Genomic DNA, 24134 nt, shown 5'->3' on the forward strand with positions numbered 1-24134 from the left:
GGATTAAAGACCTCAATATCAGTCTGAACACACTGAACCTCATAGAAGAGAAAGTGGGAAGTACTCTACAACACATGGGCACAGGAGACCACTTCCTACGTATAACCCCAGCAGCACAGACATTAAGGACCTCATTGAATAAATGGGACTTCCTGAGACTGAGAAGCTTCTGTAAAGCAAAGGACACTGTCGCTAGGACACAAAGGCAACCCACTGACTGGGAGAAGATCTTCACCAACCCCGCAACTGACAAAGGTCTGATCTCCAAAATATATAAAGATATCAAGAAACTAGACTGTAAAAGGCTAATCAACCCAATTATAAAATGGGGCACTGAGCTGAACAGAGAATTCTCAACAGAAGAACTTCAAATGGCCAAAAGACACTTAAGGTCATGCTCAACTTCCTTAGTGATCAGGGAAGTGCAAATCAAGACAACTTTAAGATACCATCTTACACCTGTCAAAATGGCTAAAATCAAAAACACCAATGATAGCCTTTGCTGGAGAGGTTGTGGAGAAAGGGGTACACTCATCCATTGCTGGTGGGAATGCAAACTTGTGCAACCACTTTGGAAAGCAGTGTGGCGGTTTCTCAGGAAATTCGGGATCAACTTATCCCTGGACCCAGCAATACCACTCTTGGGAATATACCCAAGAGAGGCCTTATCATACAACAAAAGTATATGCTCTATTATGTTCATAGCAGCATTGTTTGTAATAGCCAGAACCTGGAAACAACCTAGATGCCCTTCAATGGAAGAATGGATGAAGAAAGTATGGAATATATACATATTAGAGTACTACTCAGCAGTAAAAAACAAGGGCTTCTTGAATTTTGCATGCAAATGGATGGAAATAGAAAACACTATTCTGAGTGAGGTAAGCCAGACCCAAAAAGAGGAGCATGGGATGTACTAACTCATATTTGTTTTCTAGCCATAAACATAGGACATTGAGCCTATAATTAGTGACCCTAGAGAAGCTAAATAAGGAGAACCCAAAGAAAAACATATAGGCATCCTCCTGAATATTAACCTTCATCAGGCGATGAAAGGAGAGAGAGACAGAACCCCACATTGGAGCACCGGACAGAAATCTCAAGTTCCAAATCAGGAGCAGAAGGAGAGAGAGCATGAGCAAGGAACTCCGAACCGCAAGGGGTGCACCCACACAATGAGACAATGGGGATGTTCTATCGGGAACTCACCATGGCCAGCTGGCCTGGGTCTGAAAAAGTCTGGGATAAAACCGGACTTGCTGAACATAGAGGACAATGAGGACTACTGAGAACTCAAGAACAATGGCAATGGGTTTCTGATCCTACTGCACGTACTGGCTTTGTGGGAGCCTAGGCAGTTTGGATGCTCACCTTACTAGAACTGGATGGAGATGGGGGTTCCTTGGACTTCCCACATTGCAGGGAACCCTGATTGCTCTTCGGCTGAGCAGGGAGGGGGAATTGATCGGGGGAGGGGGAGGGAAATGGGAGGCGGTGGCGGGGAAGAGACAGAAATCTTTAATAAATAAATAAATTTAATAAAAAAAAACCAAAGATTGTCTCCAAGGCTAACTGATGTTGGGTGTGGTGTTTCACACTTGCAACCCAAACACGTGGAAGCCTGAGACATGAAGGTCACCACAGTGAGTCCTGAGATAAGTGAGAATTTTAGGCACACCAGGAATACCAGATGTGACTGTCTCACAGGTGGAGCAAAAGGATGCATAAAGAAAGAAGTTTTACAAGCCTGGCAGTGGTGGTGCAAGTCTTTAATCCCAGCACTCGGGAGGCAGAGGTAGGCGGATCTCTTTGAGTTCGACGCCAGCCTGGTCTACAAGAGCTAGTTCCAGGACAGGAACCAAAAAGCTATGGAGAAACCCTGTCTTGAAAATTAAAAAAAAAAAAAAAATGAAAAGAAAGAAAGAAAGAAAGATAAGTTTTGAGAAGTGATACATGTGGTGTGGATCAGGCATTGTGGTTGGGGGGCATTATACTCACAGACAGGAAGCTTTGGGATAAAAGAAAGCAACTCCAACTCCCCTGGTTTAGTACAGTAAATTTGGCCGAATATGAGTCAGTGGAGGTTGCGGCTGGCCAGCATTACCTGACAAATCTCCGCGAATGCACCGAATTTCTCTCTGTGTGTCTCTTCAGTCCATTCTGTTTGTAGGTGAGCAGGATGTCACTCCACAGCATTCCTATTTATCTCAAAGTCAGTCACATTTGATTGACTTTTGACATTGATTATGTTAATGACATATTAATGATACATTAATATTTCTGGAATTACTCATTAACACACTCTTTCCTCTTTTTCCTGCTTGATGCATGGTTCCCAACAAGTGCTCGGGATCTTGTTTAGTTATAGTCTACTGTTGTATCCTGCCCTTCTTGTTTGCTCTAGCGTCTCTCAGACATCAGATTAATCTCACAGCCTCAATCCATAGGGAAATTCCTCTGACAGATTTTAAATATTCTTAACATTTGCTTCTGTTTGAAAACTTTTTTTAGCTCCCTGAGACTTTCTAGTTTTGATTTGGCTTCATTTTATCTTATAACAATCCAGGCAATTCATGTCGCAGAAACCTTCTTGTCAGCTAATATGTGAGGTTAGTGCAGAGTAATGGCCCAGGATTCTTTCTCACTCTGAATGCGGTTTCTTCACTTTAAAATACATAGGACCAAATGCAATAGTGAATATTACTCACAAGTTTTTTTCTTCTAATTTTTTTCAGATTAGTATTTCCTGTTGGATGAGAGAGATTTTTATTAGCCACATTTGAAGTTAATCCTTAAAAGAGTTTGCACATCTTGCTTTTGTGTTTTATTTTATTTTGTGATTGTATCATGACTAGTATAGTTCTTTTGAAGGATATTTACTTTTGTCTTATAAAATACAAATGGAAAAAACAACAAAAAGGAAGAACACTAACAAATATAATCAGATTAATAATAGCATTTCATGTTATTCTAAAAAATATAAATAAAAATATAATTTAAAGAGACAACACAACACGTCCTTAGCCAGTGAATCCCTTTGCCACAGTGAGAAGACTTTAGGCTGAGCTGCAGAGAAAATTTATAATTTACTTTAGTCTCATAAAACCCAATCTGGTAGGCAGTTTATGTTCATTGAACAAAATTCCAAGTCATGGGTGCTTCTCTTTGCAACCTATTGTGACTGGGACTTTGATCTGGTATCAGAAGCCCTTTCCCTGTGTTACCAACTGATGCAGTCTGAAAACTCATCACTTTCAGCAATGACAAATCCTTGCTAACCAAGTCAAATCATACCATAGACATTCCTTGACACCTCCCATTCATATTAGCTCTTCATCACTATATTATATTATTTTTTAGCCAATGACTAAGCCTAAGCAGGCATTCTGCTCTCTCCAAGTTTTCTACTATCATGTCATAATACACAAAAAGTTAAGTGCTAAGCTGAAGTTCTACTTCCAATAGGCTAAGTCTCCTACAATGCCAAAAATATACAACTGATGTTTCATGCCTAATGAAACTTAACAAGACTGAATTTAATATTCTCTATTGAAACAAGCAAGAAATTGTAACTGGAAAGATGACTGGCACCTTGCTATTGCATGCGTTGAATTATACCTGCAATCTACCATGTTATTATATTGTGTATTTAAATCACTTCCACTGTTTACTCAGGTCATATTACCTGGCAGCTACCATCATCGGGATTTCTTCCCGTTCTTGTCTTACCTGTTTGTTTTATTAATGCTAGAGTGGCCTTTCTAGTCACTTTGTTTTTCCCCCAGGAAGAACCCACAGCCTGCTCCTGGCTGACACAACCAGATGCAGTTCTGAAGTACTCCCAGGTCTTAAGTACTGCCTCTATTTATGTTTTGCACTAATACAGACTTCTCCTAGAAAAGCAAATTAACTGGACACAAAACATCTTTCCATTGAGATTGTTTAGCATGTGGAAACTTATATGCTCATGTGCTTTGTGCAAACCATTATCTTGGCCCAAAGTGCCATTTATACCTGAATTGGGCTCCCCTGTCCCCCGTTTTTTATCATTATGAATAGGTACTTGAGGAAAAGTGGCTTAAGAGAGGCAGTGTTTATTCTGAACCACAATTTGAAGAGAGGCATGGTGATAGAAGTCTGGTGTTAGTGGTCATAATGCATCTGCCATCCAGAAGCACAGTGGTGAATGCTAGGCTTCAGTTCAGTCTTGCCTCTCTTTCCATAATCACTCTGGACCATGACCAGAGGAATATTGCCAGCTACGCTCAGGGTGAGTCTTCTATCTTCAGTTAAACCTGTCTGGAATCAGGGGTCACACCTGTCCACTTGTGGAGGTTTCTCTTGACATTTCTCTTCCTTGACAATAGAATCGTTTACTCCTATTTCAGGGTAAATCAGTATGAAATTATCTATCTGTATGTTTTGTCAGTTAGGTGACCAATTGGAAGTACAATGATTCAATGATAAAGGTAATAAAGAATGTATAAATAAGTCATTTATATTAGGCTATGGAATTGTTGAAATTAAGTTTTATTGACATCTAATGGTCTTAGTCTTCTTTATGTGGCTTCTTCACAACACCTTAAAGTTGCTGATTTATGAAGGGCATAAATTTTTCTCTAGCAGTCCCAAAAGCTGGGGAAGTAAAGTTGGGACTCCAATTGACAGTTTCCTATTTCCAAGATGCTGTCCTGATGATCCCTTCTCCAGAAGAGACATGTAGTTCCCACACGGCAGAGGGAAGACAAAAAGCGATGAGGTTCCTCTCTGAAGTCCTTTCACAATAGTACTTGACCCTTTCATGAGGAAGGAGTTTGCCTCGTCTCGTCACCTCAAGTCTACACCTCTTCATTTTATCACATCCCCAGTGCCTGGATCAAAAAGGAAACAATTCAGAAATAGCATTCAAAATTCTCTTCCTAACACCTTTCCAGAAATGCTCTCACGAAAACACAGAAGAAGAATATGTTACTAGCCATTTGGGTATCATTTAGCTCAATCAAGGTATAAATAACACAATTTAATTTAAACACAAATTCTCCCTACTCCTTCTACAGAGACCAAAGTCTGGCTTCTACCTGTTCTTCAAGAACAGAGTACCTTCACCTGGGACCAATGGAGTTAGTGTTGAGTACTCATTCACTACACCTGATAGCTGATGCCGATAGTTGATGCATTGTGGTGTAATATCTGTGGCTGGGACAGAGGAATTCCTCCAAACTGCAGATGTAACATGTTTGCTTCATCAAAGAAGGGTGACGGAAAATCAGCAGGTGTTGGTGCCTATCTATCATGGATGTTTGAAACCTGGTCTTTGCCATCATTTCTGAGTGGAGGCCTGTAAAGAAGAGTCTTTGAATGACAATATGCTTTTATTTTATTTCATTCATCCAGGGACTCTAAATCAATCTTTATTCAGCCTATGAAAATTTGTTGACATTTTAGCTAGTTTTCTAAATCCTATTTTGTCACGTTTCCCTCCCATGTTCTGCTGAAGGTTGAAAAACAACAACAAAAACAAAACGCAGTGTTTTATTTTAATCCTCTGAGGTACTTGGGAATTTGTGTTGCTTTATTGTCTTGTGCAATCAAAATTCTGATGTTCTAAAGGAAAGGTAAGATATTATTGAATATTTTGCTTTTGTGTAACGAGGGTGATCATTCCTGGTTATAACCTAATAAAAACAGAAGTCTGTAACCCACACAGATTATTTCCATTCGTTATTTTTCTAAAGTGCACCAGAAAACTCGGTTTACTGCATTCTTTTTAATGACTGCATAGTTCTCCATAAATCATGCTAGTAATTGAACACTCATACATGAGGATATTACTTAATAAAAATTGATAATACAAAATATAGTTTAATGTAAAAATGGAACATTAAAATTAATATAAAATACTAGGTAAAAAGATATGATTTAGCTTTTGAGTGTAAACTCAGTTATAAAAGAGAAAATATGAGAGTTATATTAAAATTGTAGGAACATAGTAAGCCAAGGTATAAATATTTTACTGTAGATAAGTTAAATAGGAGACACAAACAAGAGCAATGCTCATATTTTTGTCATTGCTACAGTAGAACTCATAAACATAGATATAAAAGAAACATATTGGAAACTAATAACAATTTAATTTTTATTTATTTTAACTAGACTGCTTTCTAAAAATCAGGAGTACATATCTTGTAAACATCATTATTTCCGCATCTACAGTTTATGAAGAATAATTGGACCACAATAATTCTGATACATAAGGATATGGACTCAGCCAGGACTTCAGTAAAACAGTCCCAAGTTTAGTTTTCAAGAGTGAGTCGATATTTCTTATGCAGAGAAGGATGAAGTAGAGACTGAAAGGACTCTTCCTAAAAGTATGCAAGCACACAAAGAATCCTAAATTAAAGAAAGTACTTAGCAGAGATGCACACACGCATTTCTAATACTTTTACCATTTTTGGTGTTAATGTAAACTGCAGCAACCCCAAACTACCAGTGTTAGTGGACAAACATCCAGGTTAAGAATCACCAAAGCAAATCTTTTAACATTTAAAAAAGAAATTATGAAAAAATAAAGATGCATCCCAAGAGTAGTTATAGCTACTCTTTTCATTGCTCACCACCTATCATCTTCTCAGGGTAAGTAAACAAGCTACCATGTGCTTCAGGTCACAATGAGTTATCGCTGTGGTTTGTCCAGCTGTGTGGAGAGAATAAATAACTCTGCCTTTCTCAGCCATTACTCGAGCAGCAGCCAAATGATATAGGCTGATCTTCCCTCATGGAGCCCTGACTTTCAATACAGTAAACAAAGGAGCTTGGACGCTTAAGATAGAACACACAGATGTGATGGTTTTGCACAGAGTGACCCAATACTTCTCTCTAGTCACCAAGATGAAACCCAGAAACAGCTCCACTTGACTTTGATACACTAAGGTCGGGGTATTTTGTTTCATCATTAATCCCCACTCCAAAGGAAGTGTTTGATAAGTGTATTGTGTTTCTTTTTTAGATCCACTAATTCTTTTTTTTTTTTTATTGAGAAAAGGAAAAAAAAAGTTTTCCCCTCCTCCCAGCCTCCCATTTCCCTCCCCCTCCCTACCCTTCTCCCCCTCCCCCCACTCCTCTCCCCCACCCTCTCCAGTCCAAAGAGCAGACAGGGTTCCCTGCCCTGTGGAAAGTTCAAGGTCCTCCCCCCTCCATCCATATCTAGGAAGGTGAACATCCAAACTGGCTAGGCTCCCACAAAGCCAGAACATGAAGTAGGATCAAAACCCCATGCCATTGTCCTTGGCTTCTCATCATCCCTCATTGTTCGCCATGTTCAAGAGTCCGGTTTTATCCCATGCTTTTTCAGTCATAGTCCAGCTGGCCTTGGTGAGCTCCCAATAGATCAGCCCCACTGTCTCAGTGGGTGGGTGCACCCCTCGTGGTCCTGACTTCCTTGCTCATCTTCTCCCTCCTTCTGCTCCTCATTGGGACTTTGGGAGCTCAGTCCAGTGCTCCAGTGTGGGTCTCTGTCTCTATGTCCATCCATCACCAGATGAAGGTTTTATGGTGATATGCAAGATATTCGTCAGTATTGCTATAGGATAGGGTCATTTCAGGTTCCCTATCCTCAGCTGCCCAAGGAACTAACTGGGGACATCGCCTTGGGCTCCTGGGAGCCACTCTAGGTTCAAGTCTCTTGCCAGCCCTAAGGTGGCTCCCTTAACTAAGAATTGTGCTTCCCTATTCCCCTATCCAGCCTTCCTTTATCCCAATCATCCTGTTTCCCCAAGTTCCCTGCATCCTCCCCTTCTCACTTTTCTCTCCCCATCTCCCCTTACCCCCAACCCACCCCACCCCCAAGATCCCACTTTCCTCCCCGGCAATTTTGTCTACTTCCCATAGGCAAGAGGATAACTATATGTTTTTCCTTGGGTTCACCTTCTTATTTAGCTTCTTTAGGTTCACCAATTGTAGACTCCGTGACCCTTATTTATGTCTAGAAACCAATTATGAGTGAGTACATCCCATGTTCATCTTTTGGGGTCTGGGTTACCTCGCTCAGTATAGTGATTTCTATTTCCATCCATTTGCATGCAAAATTCGAGAAGTCAGGGATGGTAATGCCTCCAGAAGATCCTTTATTGTATAGGATTGTTTTGGCTATCCTGGGTTTTTTGTTTTTCCATATAAAGTTGATTATTGTCCTCTCAAGATCTGTGAAGAATTTTGATGGGACCTTGATGGGGATTGCATTGAATCTATAAATTGCCTTTGGTAGAATTGCCATTTTTACTATGTTGATCCTCCCAATCCAAGAGCAGGGGAGGTCCTTCCATTTTCTGGTATCCTCTTCAATTTCTTTCTTCAATGCCTTAAAGTTCTTAACAAATAGATCTTTTACTTCCTTGGTTAGAGTTACCCCAAGATATTTTATGCTGTTTGTAACTATCGTGAAAGGTGAAGCTTCTCTGATTTCCCTCTCTGCTTCCATATCCTTTGTGTATAAGAGGGCGACTGATTTTTTTGGAGTTGATCTTGTATCCTGCCACATTACTAAAGCTGTTTATCAGCTGTAAAAGTTCTTTGGTGGAGTTTTGGGGGTCGCTTATGTAGACTATCATATCAAATGCAAATAACGAAAGTTTAACTATTTCCTTTCCGATTCAAATTTCCTTGATCCCATTATGTTGTCTTATTGCTATTGCTAGAACTTCAAGCACTATATTGAACAGAGATGGTGAGAGTGGACAGCCTTGTCATGTTCCTGAATTTAGTGGGATGGCTTTGAGTTTCTCTCTGTTTAATTTGATGTTAGCTGTCGGCTTGCTGTATATTGCTTTTATTTTATTTAGGTATGACCCTTGTATCCCTAATCTCTCCAAGACTTTTATCATAAAGGGATGTTGGATTTTGTCAAATGCTTTTTTAGCATCTAATGAAATGATCATATGGTTTTTTTTCTTTCACTTTATTTATATGGTGGATTACATTGATAGATTTTCGTATGTTGAACCAGCCCTGCATCTCTGGGATGAAGCCTACTTGATCATGATGGATAACTTTCCTAATGTGTTCTTGGATACGGTTTGCCAGTATTTTGTTGAGGATTTTTGCGTCAATATTCATGAGTGAGATTGGCCTGTAATTCTCTTTCTTGGTTGAGTCTTTGTGCGGTTTTGGTATCAGAGTGACTGTAGCTTCATAAAAGGAATTTGGCAATGACTCTTCTGTTTCTATGTTGTGAAATACATTAAGGAGTATAGGTATTAGGTCTTCTTGTAAGTTCTGGTAGAATTCCGCATTGAAACCATCGGCTTTTTTTGGTAGGGAGGTTTTTGATAACATCTTCTAATTCTTCGCTACTAACAGGTCTATTTAGGTCGTTCACCTGGTCCTGCTTAAACTTTGGTATATGGTATTTATCTAAAAAAGTGTCCATTTCTTTTACATTTTCCAGTTTTGTGGCATACAGGCTTTTGTAGTAAGATCTAACAATTCTCTGAATTTCCTCTGTGTCTGTGGTTATGTCCCCCTTTTCATTTCTGATTCTATTAATTTGCATATTCTCTCTCTGGCGTTTGATTAGTTTGGATTCTTTGGATTGTTTTCTGTGTTTCTGTTTTGTTGATTTCCACCGTCAGTTTGATTATTTCCAGTCTTCTACTCCTCCTAGGTGAGTCTGCTTCTTCTTTTTCTAAAGCTTTCAGGTGTGCTGTTAAGTCTCCGATGTATGCTTTCTCTGTTTTCTTTAAGTGGACACTTAGTGCTATGAACTTTCCTCTCAGGACTGCTTTCATAGTGTCCCATAAGTTTGAGTAGGTTGTTTCTTTATTTTCATTGAATTCGAGGAAGACATTAATTTCTTTCTTTATTTCTTCCTTGATCCAGGTGTGGTTCAGTCGTTGGCTGTTCAGTTTCCATGAGTTTGTAGGCTTTCTGGGGGTAGCATTGTTGTTGAATTCTAACTTTAATCCATGGTGATTTGATAAGACATAGGAGGTTACGAATATTTTTTTGTAACTGTAGAAGTTTGCTTTGTTACCCAGTATGTGGTCAATTTTCGAGAAGGTTCCATGAGCTGCAGAGAAGAAGGTATATTCTTTCCTATTTGGGTGGAATGTTCTATAGATGTCTGTTAAGTCCATTTGCTTCATTACCTCCATTAATTCTCTAATTTCTCTGTTAGGTTTCTGTCTGATTGACCTGTCCATTGGTGAGAGAGGAGTGTTGAAGTCTCCTACTATTAGTGTGTGCTGTTTGATGGCAGCCTTGAGTTTCAGTAATGTTTCTTTTACGTACGTGATTTATTTTATATTAGGGGCATAGATATTCAGGATTGAGACTTCATCCTCATGACTTGTTCCTGTTATGAGTATAAAGTGTCCCTCTCCATCTCTTCTGATTGATGTGAGTTTGAAGTCAACTTTGTTAGATATTAGTATGACCACACCTGCTTGTTTCTTAGGTCCATTTGCTTGATAAACATTTTCCCATCCCTTTACTCTGAGTAGGTGCCTGTCTTTGTGGTTAAGGTGTGTTTCTTGTAAACAGCAGAATGTTGGATCCTGTTTTCGTATCCAATCTCTTAGCCTGTGCCTTTTTATAGGTGAGTTGAGCCCATTGACATTAAGTGATATTAATGACCAGTGGTGGTTAATTCCGGTCACTTTTTTAGTAGTAGAGTTTGTGTGTTTCCTTTCTTTGAGTTGTGCTCGTGAAGGGTCTCTAGATGTTTGAGTTATTGTGGTTATTGTTGGACTCCTTGGTTTGTGATTTTCCTTCTATTACTTTCGGTAAGGCTGGATTTGTGGCTACGTATTGTTTAAATTTCTTTTTATCCTGGAAAATTTTGTTTTCTCCATTTATAGTGAATGAAAGCTTGGCTGGATATAGTAGTCTGGGCTTGAATCCATGGTCTCTTAGTTTCTGCAGTACATCTATCCAGGACCTACTGGCTTTCATTGTTACCATAGAGAAATCAGGTATAAGTCAGATCAGTTTACCTTTATAAGTAACTTGGCCTTTTTCCTTTGTAGCTCTTAATATTCTTTCTTTATTCTGTATGTTTTGTGTTTTGATTATTATATGGCAAGGAGATGTTTTTTTTTGGTCCAGTCTATTCGGTGTTCTGTATGCTTCTTGAACCTTCAAAGGAATATCCTTCTTTAGGTTGGGAAAGTTTTCTTCTATAATTTTATTAAATATATTTTCTGGACCGTTGAGCTGTACTTCTTCTTTTTCTTCTATCCCAATTATTCTTAGGTTTGGTCTTTTTATTGTGTCTCAGTTTTCCTGAATGTTTTGTGATGAGAATTTGTTGGCTTTGCTGTTTTCTTTGATCAGTGTGTTTATTTTCTCTATGGTATCTTCAGTGTCTGAAATTCTTCCTTCTATCTCTTGTAATCTGTTGGTAGTACTTGTCTCTGTAGTTCCTGTTCATGTACCCAGATTTTCCATCTCCATCCTTCCCTCGGTTTGTGTTTTCTTCATTACTTCCATTTCATTCTTCATGTCTTGAACCACTTCCCTTACCTGTTTGATTGCGTTTTCTTATTTCTCTTGGTTTTCTTGGGTATCTTTGAGTGTTTTTTTCATTTCCTCTACCTTTTTGTTTGTGATCTCTAATTGTTTATGGCAGTTTTTCACCTCCTGTTTAAGATCTTCTATTATTTTCATATAATTCACTTTTGAGTCGATTTCTTCTAATTCTTCTGGAGTAAGGTGTACAATTCTTCTTATTTCGGGATCTCTGTATTCTGGTGATGTCATGTTGCCTTTCAGGTTGTTGGAGGAATTCTTGCCTTGGCGCCTTCCCATCTCTTCCTTCAAATGGAGCCAGGAGAGGCCTGGTGTCTTGGTCCAGTCTTTGCTGTGACTGACTCTCTGGTTGTAACTCTTCAGTGTAGAAGCAGGAACCGTCCCGTCCAGATGGAACTCCTCAGCACCGAAACATGGATGCCTGGTAGTCCAATGACCCGCGGACAAAAGGGAGAACTTGGGGGGCAGTGCGGGGACGAGTAGAACACAGGACACCCTGTAGCAAAAGCTGAAGGTGAGCGTGCTCCCTTTCGGGGGGGGGGGGGTGTCCTTGAGGCCTGCCCGGTAGGCAGGGACTCACCTCTCTGGGTGGGTAGCCTTAGTGTAGGAGCAGAAAACTGTTCCTGAGCAAAGGACCTAGCAGATAATGCAGGCTCTTGGGGGGGGGGGGTCGGGTGTAAGAAAGACAGCCCTGCAGAAGGAGCTGGGGGGGGGGGTGGTCTCTTCTGGGTCAATCCTCCCCTGGGTCGCACACACTAACCCGTCCAGATGGAACTCCTCAGTACCTAAACAGGGCCCCCTGGTAGCCCGATGATCTGGGGACAAGAGGAAAAAACCGGGCAGGCGGGACGAGATCCAGGAGTGCACAGGCGCCCCTGGAGCACAAGCTGAAGATGCCCGGGCTCCCTTTCGGAAAGACAGCCCTGCAGAAGGAGCTGGGGGAGGGGGGCCTGTGCTCTCTTCCGGTTCAAGAAAGACAGCTCTGCAGAAGGAGCTGGGGGAGGGGGGCCTGTGCTCTCTTCCGGGACAGTCCGCCCCTGGATCACACACACTCACCCGTCCAGATGGAACTCCTCAGTACCTCTAGATCCACTAATTCTAAATTAGGATTTACAAATTAATTTAATAAATATGTATACCACACTGAATTAAAAGATAAGTTAACAATTTAGGTTTATTGCTAAGAAAAATGATTAACATTTCAATGTTTTCTTCCAACTTTTTCTAAGCATGAATTTCTTTAAGAAAATTACCTTGTATAAAAGGTGTGGTTAAATTTAAACCTGGTTTAGCATCATAACATACACCACCTTTTATATGTTGTGTAACTGAGTAAACAAGATATGCGATTTCAGTTCTTCCTGTTATGACAGCATAAGCATACCATCATTAACTTAACTGTTTCTGTCATTGATACTTACCTGGTGTTTGATTATTTGACAATGATTATATCCTTAGAACTATCTATTTGAATTTCAAATACTGTCCTTGAGATCAGTTAGAAAAGTACAATTATTCTTTCAAAGTATTTGGACAATTTTAAAACAGTGAAACCCTATTTCAATATTACCTTCCCACAATTGTCAGTTTCTAAACCCACTACTGTACAGAAGAACATGTACCTTTCAAACCTTTAGTTACTTCTGATTCAATAAATTAAGCCTTGAAACTCAAACATGACCATTGAGTGTTGGATCAGCTATGGTGTGTTCTTCCCTGGGGACACTGTTTCTCCCACTCTCAGCAATCTTTAGTTGCCTTTGATTTCTATAGGGTTGAGGATTCCCCTGTCCACTTTGGATGTCTCTTGGTGTCATCATTTTTCAGCTTATCATTAGGCAGTCATGTTGGTTAGACTTAATGGGAATACTTCTGGCATTACTAGGAGACAAGGTCTCACAGCAAGTTCCCTTGTTTTCTGTCTCTCACAAAATGATAATCCCTGAAAGTATATATACAAACAACATCACACAGACTAAAAGGTTATACTTAAAAACACACATATATGCACACTCACATACACACTTATATATATGTGTGTGTGTGTGTGTGTGTATACATACATATATATGTAATAATAAAAGACAAAGGTCATGAATTTTTAAAAAAGAGCAAAAAAAGTATGTGGGAGAAATCAAAAAAAGAAAAAAGAGAAATAATATAAATATGATCTCAAAAAAATTAAAAGTAAGTTGAAAAACTCAAACTTCCCAGCCTACACTACAGAACAGAAAAACCTAGCAAGAGGAAAAAAAAATATGTACCCTTTTGCCTCATAATGAACAGTTGAATCTTTCTAATAAGTGTGTTTTCTCTTATCTGTTTGCTTATCACTAGACTTCCTGTGTGATTGGATTTGAGTCCCGCCATTTTCTATAATATTATAAAACTATAAAACTCCTGAAATTTATAGCTCAGACTGAAGTTTTATGACAGTATTTCCTTCTCTCCTTGCTTCTCTCTATATATGCACATAATTTGCTAGGCTTGGGAAGGAAGAATAACAATATTGACTTCTCCATCAAGGACTCGACTTTATGATTCTTCTGGTTTGCATCACTTGGCTATAGTAAACATTTGCATTGGAAAGGTCCCTTCATAAACGTTGCTGAACAGATCAGTAGCTACAACCTTACTGGATACAGACATATTGACTATCTGCCTGTGTTTTCCAGTAATCACAGTGTTTGCCTGTTTTCCTGATGGGGTTTAGCTTTTCTACCCAGATGATGACTGCAATAGTCAACAATTAATAATGGATGTGCATCTGTTTCCAGAGCAGGGAGCCAGGGTGAGTTTAGGCATATACTAAATGAATTCAGCTGCAGAACTCAGACTTCATTCTGGGCTGTGAGGAAACATCCAAAAAGATGGCATTTCCTATATGACTGCCTGAGATTTGCAAAATACAAGTCTCGTTAACAGAAATTCTTCTCACACAAAGAATTATTTCACAATCTTTGATTTTCTTTTTCTCTCTACTCTCCCTCCCATGTTTTTTGTTCTGGGGTCACCATGACCTGGTTCTTCTGTATTCCAGCAATAATTTGCAGAAGAAACAGATAAATTGGCTTCAGGATCCACATAGAAATATTCGTTCCCTTCTACCACTGTCTGAGGCAGGCATCAATAAGCAGCTGTTTGGGTAGGTGCCATGACAATGTAGCATCTGCAGCTTGTAAGTGATGTCTTTGTCAAGCATATGCTTCCAAACGGGTACTATCTCACCCAGGAACACTGCTGGATGTTTAGAGTACAATGTGGAAGCTCATCCCAGGGCTGACTCCTGGGGTTATGCTCACAAATGGCTGGAGTCCACCAAAAGTAAAGCTTGTAAATTGTGATTTGAAAAAGATTGATGATGTACGTGAAATATTCTTTCAGGGTGCCAAAGAGGTATTTGTTCCTGAGGCTCGAAAATTATGTTTATGGAAGGTTATTATCATTAAGGTTGACGATGTTGCTGCAGCCTAGCAACCTAGAGTGTGCGTGTGAGTGAGTGTGTGTGTGTGTGTGTGTGTGTGTGTGTGTGTGTGGTGTTATAGAGAGGAAGGTGAGAGAGAAGAGAAAGTGAAAAGAGAGAGAGAGAGAGGAGAAAGTGAGGAGAGAGAGAGAGAGAGAGAGAGAGAGAGAGAGAGAGAGAGAGAGAGAGAGAGAGAGAACATCCAATAGCAGATCTGTTGTATGACAAAGTCTTTCACCATCCATTTCATTGACCTCCATGATGAGTTGATTTTTCTTCTCCTGGGCATTTGCTGTAAATTTGGGACATACTGTTTTGTGATTGCATCTGTATTTTCAAGGTGTACATGGTGTGCATTCTTACAGAGCTGTACAGCATCTTACCCACCTGTAGTGTGGAACCTACTTCAGACAGTAGGAGACCTTAATTTAAGCACAGACCCAAGTGCACAGTAAACATGGTCTTTTCTAAGAGGCTGGATTTTCTTTTTATGAGGTGCTAAGAAAGGATGGCTTCACCAGTGTAAAACACTGACTAAATTGGCACCCAGAAAATAGTTCTATAATTGAGTGTTTCATTTTGCAAAGTGTGTCACACATGCAGATGGGCGGTATGTGGGGTGAAAGGAAAGAGGACTTGTGGGGAACACGGGAAATCTCAATTAAATTTATGAGCCTAAAACCTCTTTTAAAAACTTCATTTATCCAGAGCAAAAATGATGCAAAACATTTTAAATTACTGCAATGAATCCATCAGAATTTTCTTTATTTGTGATTCCTAGATGATTATTTTATAATTTCCATTACCCAATCACTTTGTAATGTAACATTGAATTTTAAAGATAATGTGTCTTACTCTACCTAAATCCAATTTCAATCATCTCCTCAAACCCTGAATAACAAACACTGAAACGGGCATGGAGTGACATTTTTAAAATCCAGGAGTTCCGCCTGACTCTTTATGAAAGCATATATGTGTTCTATATAAGATAAGAGATGCGTGGAGATACTCAGTTTTTCAAACTCCCGAGACTTTTATCACAGTTTGGTGAAGTTTTAAAATTCTTGATTTAGGTGACAATTTGAGAAAGAATTCAATAATTTGCAAAATAACATAAAAAAGTATAGGCTGCTTCGGTGTTATCAACAAAAGAGTTCATCATTTCTGAAACTCTCATCCTGTGATATAAAATAGAATGTCACCTATGTCTAACCTTTGTTGGATCATTTTATGATCAAGGAAGCCCTTTTTAAGCTAGTAGAATGTGATAGAATAAAAGGAATTTGACAATTTTATTCTCTGTTCTTCCTGAGTTTCCCAAATAATAAATGGTGAATTTATAAAAATCACTATAGAAAAAAAAAACAACTCCACAGGGGATTTTCAGCTTAACCCAAAGAGAAGACAAGTGCCATAGAGAAAAATGCTTGACTCTGATTTAAAAAAAAATATAACTTGAGCTCCTGGGTGCGATTTTTATATGACTTTAAGGATAATTTAATGTCTGTCTTACAAAACAAGGGATTTGGCTAGGTGAATATGCAGAGTTACAAGATGATATGGGATATAATTATATATGTATCTGTATAAATAGATATTGGATATTATATGTTTTGTATGCATTGAAAGAGGGCACACACAGAAGTCACTTCCTTTTCTTATCTGTAGGAAAAAATACATGACACAAGACCACTAAAGCAAGTTTATACTTGAAATGATAGTTTGGGGGTCCAGTCTATCAGAGGATGGACATATGGCAGTGGAGAGGGTCTAGCTGTGGCAGGAGAGGGCACAACTGGTCACTGTGTCTGCAGGCAGGAAGCATATGGCTTTCTCTTCTCTCGGTATTTCTTTCAGAATTCAATTCTGAAACAATTCTGCCCATATTCAGAATTAGACAACACTCCTTAACTTAACTTTTTGTGTCATTACAGACACATCCAGAAGGGTACTGTCTAGGTGGCTCTAAATCCTAAATAGATGACAATCAAGACTAAGCAACATAGATGAGATATAAACAGATAGATGATAGACTGATAGATGTTAGACAGATAGATAAACATACTGATACATGATAGATGACAGAAATGATTAGAAGATACAAATATAGAAAATAAATATACATATATACATAATAAAACATGGTGCAGCAGTGATTCATAGGTTATAGACAGACATGAGACCCATTTATCCTCAAAAGAAACTAATCTAATAAGATTTAAATCAACAATATTAAAAGTATTTCTTTTTTCAGAATAACACATATATTCTTAGGTATTAACATCTGATATTTAAGTGGACATAAAATATTCCTAAAACTGAGCTGTAAAATGCAAAATGTCCTAATAGAGAACAACAACAAAAACTGAGTAGTGTGGTTTTATGAAAACTGATATTATTTAATGGACTCGAAGGAGTTGGATGTTTCTTTATGACTCAGTTACCAAAAGTTTTATAGTTACAATTTTAAATCTGTATCATTCTCACAAATAATATTTAATTTTAGTAATACAATTTTATAAATTATATGTACATTACAAATATATCTGACCACAATTATTTGTTCCTAAGTATTATTAAGCTATGTATAACTAGATATTTACTATTGCATAGCTAAGGAAAGTTAAATAGCAAACTGTACCAAATTGCATTACAAATTTATTAGAATGGTTTTAGATACGAAATTATGGAGGCACATATTCCCCCAAAGAGTTATATATGTTAAGAATGATTCATCAAAATTTGACTAAACTTATTAAGTGGCTTATCACTTGCCAAAGAAAATGGCAGTGGTGAAATCACAAGAGCCAAGTGACAATAAATGTGCATATATCAGATTACATAGCCTGAGAAAGGGACAAGCCACCCATGACATTTTTGAATGAGCCTCACTTTGGTAGTTAGTCCATGAGGATGCTGGGGGTGAGCCTACTCAGTCTTTGGAAAAACAGTACGGTATTTCCTACTACCATAAACAAGCTCAGAGATTAAGAATCTCAAAAGTTACTGTCTCATATTACAGTGTTCTTGACTGAGTGTAAGCAGTAACTACATTGTCTTGTAAAGCATGGCCGCCATAACAGGCAGCTGCTGCTATCTTTCTAGGCAACCATTGAACCCCACTTCCATGTCTAAGAAAAGATAGTGAGGTGTTAGAACTGTTTGTGCTCTCTGACAACATTGAACCCAGACTACTATTTCAAAGCTCCCCTATAGTTAACCCCCCAAATTAACCTTCTAATGATTCATTATTATTACTCCTAAGTTATCCTGTGATGCCCCCTGACTCAAACACACACAGTTCCCGGAGAACAGGTCTTTGTCTACCTCACTGCAGTGGCCACCACATTTAACTGCAGCTCTCCATGTTGCCCTGATAATCTTTTCCCAGGTGATTACATTGATAAGAATCACATGTGTTCTCTGAAGGATATATTTCAAGACTGAAAACAACAACTAAGAGGCAAGAATGAGTCAAGGAACAAATGAGTTCTTGGGTAATATTCTGGTTCCCAGAAAAATTCCCAGAACATTAAATTAACAGAGCTTCCTGTCTTTAATAATAAGGCAGGAAAAAAATTCTCTTCTGTCTCACTCTGTTCTGTTTGTCTATCTATCTATCTATCTATCTATCTATCTATCTATCTATCTATCTATCTATCTATCTATCTATCCATTCATCCACCCATACATCTGTCTATATGCACACACACACACCACATATATATTGGTAGTATATATGTATACATACTATAAATATATGCTTTATATACTGCCATACATTGTTTTATATATCATATCATCATATATTATATATATGTACATGTGTGTGAGTATGTATATAATCATTTCTTCTTCATTCAGTTGTAAATTACATAAACCTCAATTATTTTTATCTGCCACACAGTGAATTGGGAAGCTGCACAATACTATTCTATTTAACCCTCAAAGTACCCTGCACAGTGGAGTATTTTGAAGCTTCTTGTTTTACTTTATCTCTAAGGCAACATAATAACTTAGCTGAGTGTCTGCATCAACAACCAGGCCAGAATCCCAATCACATTAATACATAATAAAGTTGCAATTTACTAGTTCATAGGAACAAAAATGGTTCGGTGAAACCCTCCTCATAGGCTTCACATTCTGACCAGTTACGACAAAGGAAACAATGTAAGTAACTACAACATGTAGATGATAATCAGTCCTCTAGGGGGGAAAGTGTTAACGAAGGAAGAAGGATCAAGGTGATTTCAATGTAGAGCCTAGGCAAGGGACTTCATCTGAAGGAAGACCTGCAGGAGGAGAATGTCCTGAAGGAAGCTGAGGGAAGAAAGCTCCTCCAGTTGAACAGCAAAGTCAGATTCTGGACACTAGGATGAGAGCTGTATGTTCGAGGACAACCAGAAGCTCAGCATTTGCAGAAAACGATGCTCAGAAAAATCACTTTGAGACCAGAGCGGGATGAGAAGGGAACAGAGTAAACAGGCCATCCTAATGCTTGGGACCATGATAAGCCTGTAGAGGCTGCCTAGAAGAATATGTGGTTGGATTTCATATTTACTGAGATGCTATGTTCATGAATTGCCTAATTTCTAATCTATATAAGACATGACCAAATGAAGCACAATGATAGACGTGGAGGCAGAGAGAAGCTTGGGTCATTGCATGTGCTACCCGGAAAGTAGCATAGAAAAAGCTTGTCCACCAGGTCTCTTGTCTGCATAGATTTGGTGTCTCAGAATTTAACCCAGATATTCTGAACATAGAGCTCATAATTTAGAATCATATTTTCATTCTTTTACTATATATATGTATATACACATATATATGGAGGGTAGGCATTATGCATGCTCATGTGTGTAGCTGCATATATTATATGTATGCTCACATATGTGTAGGCCACATTTGGAAGCCCCTGGTGATGTAGAGAACCTTCCTCTCCCTCTACCCCCTTCCCCCATATTCTTTTTTTTAAAGCAGGATCTCCCAACTATCTCTTGCTAACCAGCTCCTTGGATCCTTCCTCACCCCTGAGGCTGAAGTAACAGGAAGGCCACCCAGCATTTACATGTGTTCTAGGGATTGACATCTTCATGCTTGCTAGGGAAACATTAAAGCCTCAGGCATATTTACCTACCTAGAATCACATTTTAATAAACTACCAGGTAACATAATGAATAAATATAGTTTATTTATAAATTTTGGTTATATTTTCACTCATTTTCTCTGACATATTACCACTTTACACAGACATCATGATTTTTCCAAACTTTTTCATGAGTTAAAAAAAAAAGATAGAAAATTGACCTCATTTGTTAAAAATTGTTGGTAATTTTACCTCTAAGGAAAAATAAGCTACAATCATTATGCAATCTTTCTTCAGTTAACTGTCAATTGAATTAATTATTTTCCTTAGAAAAATGAAATTTTAATAAACAATTATTCCTGAAGAGAACTCAGAATCTTCCATAAATTACAGTGTCTTTAACTGGAAAGTAGTTTCTTGGTAGGATTTTTCTTTAGTTTTGCGTAGAAGAAAAGTTTATTCCATTAGAATAAGATTTTGAATTAATATATACACCTATAAAATAGTCAGTAGATCATTCTTGACTTTTTTGCCTTTTCTACAAATAATTACTATTACCAATCAGTTTTCTAGGGAGAAGCATTCTTTCTGTCAATTCATCTCCTCCATCTGCTTCCACACACTGCGAAATTATCATCATCCATAATTTGTGATAGATTCTTGCCAAACGATGCTAAAACAATTTGGAAAGTGCCAGACGAGGATTTCTGCCAACTTACACAGACCGCACGTGCTTTTGTTCTTCATGCTCTTTCAGCAAAGTTGAAGATGAGGATTATTTTTCTATGGGTTCTTTAAAATTTTAATTCCAAAGTAACTGTGACAAGGAACTCATTTTTATATATTTAGATCTGAAGGTATTTTTCTCCTGAAAGAGGTAACACAAATTTACAACTCCAAAGTAAGTCAAACCTACAACTTAATGAGGAATAATTAGGCTGTTAGCTACTTAATGGCCCAGGATGTATCATTGGATTCTGGACTCAGCAACTCACAGCGGGGGACAGAGTACAGTGGGCATTCAGTGCTTAACTAGTTGTGGTAAGAAAAACCAACTTTTCAGATGCCATAGACTGAAGTATCGATGCATCTGGGAGATTGCTGTCTTCTGCCAAGTGTTTTAATTTCAGAGTCTAGGAAAGAAGGGTGCATGTGGAGAAGGAATTTACCATTAAGCCAGTCCAAAGAATGACTCTTAAGCCAATTACCAGCAAATAAATCCAACTCACTGTCACTCATCTCTTGACAATATGTACTACACAGTTCCACTTCTAAAAGTTCTCTAGATTTAATTCTTTTTCTCTGACTTGACTCTTGTTTTCTTGCATTTTCCCCTTGGATTTCTTTAAATGTTCTTCCTTTCCAGGATCACTTGAATTCCTGTGTTTCGTTTTCTACCCTTTTTTTCCTGTCTAGGGCCACATTTCCAGTGAGTGATGCTGTACATTCCCATGGCTTTACAGATGATCTCTGCATTGAGTAAGTTGCCTTCTTCCTTTACCTCTCAATTCAGTGGGTAAACTGGTGTGCCCACACACATCACAAACAGATGGCAGTTCATATACAGGCATTGTAGCTACATATGTACAGATAACACTTTTATTTCCAAGCATTCTTTGTCTGAGCAAAAGTAGCACCTTCAGTTGAGCATCACCCTCGAGAAACATAGTCAAGCATTTTTGTGATTGATTTTTTTCTGTTTGCCATTCTGGTCACATGTATCAACAAAATAGCCCTGAAAAATTAATCCTAAGCATGATCTCTTAATAACGACAAACTTAGTTACATGCACCACTCTGCCTGGTTCCCTTACAGCATCTCCAGTATCTTTTTATCTTCCTGCCTCTTAACTACTTGGTCCTTGTCATTTTCCAAACACCAGAATCTATAGTATTATGCTTTAATTTTTTTCTTTAAGGAATAAGGTCTAACAGCAAATCAATAAATAAAGCCCAAATTCTTGCCCACACCCATAGAGTTTGTTTCAAGGCTGTCCTCTTCCCCACTCACTGCTGGCTGATTGGCCATGGGATTCTGTTTAGTTCAACCAACCACACCTATGTGTCTAGCTTTGTAGCCTTTGTATGAATTGTGGGACTTTTTTTTAAATAGGGCTATCCCCAAAGTAAGAGTGTCAGGGGCATCCCTGAAGGCCTAAGACAAGAACCCCCCAAGAATGGCCGTGGTGAAGCATGGGAACCCCGCTACTTACTGTCTTCACCAGTATCTGTCTTCAGTTATGCCTCTTTAGTTTATGCCTTGAATGCATGGTCTGTTATCTGCCCACTCTTCACGTAAGTCACAAACAATCTCAGGATAACCATCAAGGAATCTAAAGCAAGGATTGAAGACAGTTGGTGTTACGGTGTCTGTGTAAAATGGTTGTCAACTCATGATGCTATTTCAGGAGACTGCAGAGATTTTGAGGGGTGAGGCCTAACTGGAGAAAATAGCTCGCTGAAGATTTAGGTTTGGGATTCTGAGCCCAAGCCCTCTGTCCACTGGCGATGTGAAGAAGCATCTTTACAATGCCCCTGCCATGAACAGCCAATTCTGCCTCGTGCCATCCCCACATAATGGGCAGTGCCTTGAACCTGAGTCAGAAGAAAAGCTTCCTGCCTTAAGTAATCCTCTCAGTTGGGTAGGCACAGTGATATCCTCTGGCTATCTTCAAAGCAATGTTAGAAGCCACAGGAATGAAAATGAATGTCTTACATACAATTGCTAATTAATAAATGTCTGTTGATAGAGTTAAATTACTTTCCGTCTTTGAGTACCTACTTAAGATTCTGGGTATGAGATTTAAGGAGTTTCTAAAACTATCCATCCATTCATGTCCCTCTACGCATATGAAAGACTAGAGGTCCTACTTCCCTGTGTGTAACATATCCACTCTGTACTTGTACTTTTGAAAGCTACTAGAAGTTGTGATGAGTTGAAGAATACTGAATAAGTACTTTTAAAATTGGTTCAATGATCCTCAAGCTATAGTAGATAATTATTTTAAATTTAAGAAGCTCATAACAGATTCTCACCCTTTTAATATTTACATAACTATCAAGTCAGAGTAGTTTGAAACAAAATTTATTTTTGACTAAGAGGCTTTAATGTCCCTTCATTAAAACTAAATATATTTTTACTTGAAAATTGGAAAGAGAAACAATCTCCTAATTACAGAATTTCTAATACCCCTTTGGACGTTAATTACAGTTGAACTTAGGCTAAGCTTTAAAATGAGCTGGAGTTAATCTCTATGGCTGCAAAGAGATATTGTAAATGACATGAGAAAGAATCTGGTTTGCATGTTCATAGTAATTACTACTTTGTATTTGATTTTTTTAAATAGCCAGAAAGTGAACTCAAAGAATTGGTGGATATTAACCCTCCAATCTTGTCTTTTTCCTTTGTAATAAACATTCATCTTCATTTTGTTCTAACTGCTTAAAAAATGGAGCGATATTCACATATTTACATGATGGACCTTAAATATATCCTAAATACAAATAAATCATAGATCAAGAAGCTTAACACTAGTCCTGGATCCAGAATTTGGTTGTCTTTATATTGAAAACTTCAGTCTGTAAGGTATTAATTATTCCAATAGGAATAGACAACATAGAATTGATTTACTGAAGTAAAAGAAGATGTGTATGTAGGATCTTAGTGTCAGACTACACCTTAGGAATATTTTCTATGCTTAATTTTATAGTACATATATACATAGGTACACACACACAGAGACAGAAAGACAGACCACACACCTGTACACAAAGGAGAAAGACAGCAAACATCCAAGGAAAAATAAGAATAAGAGGGAAATCCAACTAATAAAATCCCACAGGAACTCATTCCTAGAAATGAATTGATAAATAGGCAGGATAAAATATCTACTTAGTGTCATAGCTTACACAGTCTGCATATTAATTTATTTAATCCCTTACAGAAACCTTTTATTATGCAGAGATAGACTACACACTAGGGCTATGATGATATTTAAAACCAGTGTTGTAAATATTATTCAATACCTGGAGAAATAACAGAGGTAGAGCAAGGAATGGG

The sequence above is a fragment of the Microtus pennsylvanicus genome, chromosome 7 (genome assembly GCF_037038515.1).
Source record: "Microtus pennsylvanicus isolate mMicPen1 chromosome 7, mMicPen1.hap1, whole genome shotgun sequence".
Taxonomy (NCBI): Eukaryota; Metazoa; Chordata; class Mammalia; order Rodentia; family Cricetidae; genus Microtus; species Microtus pennsylvanicus.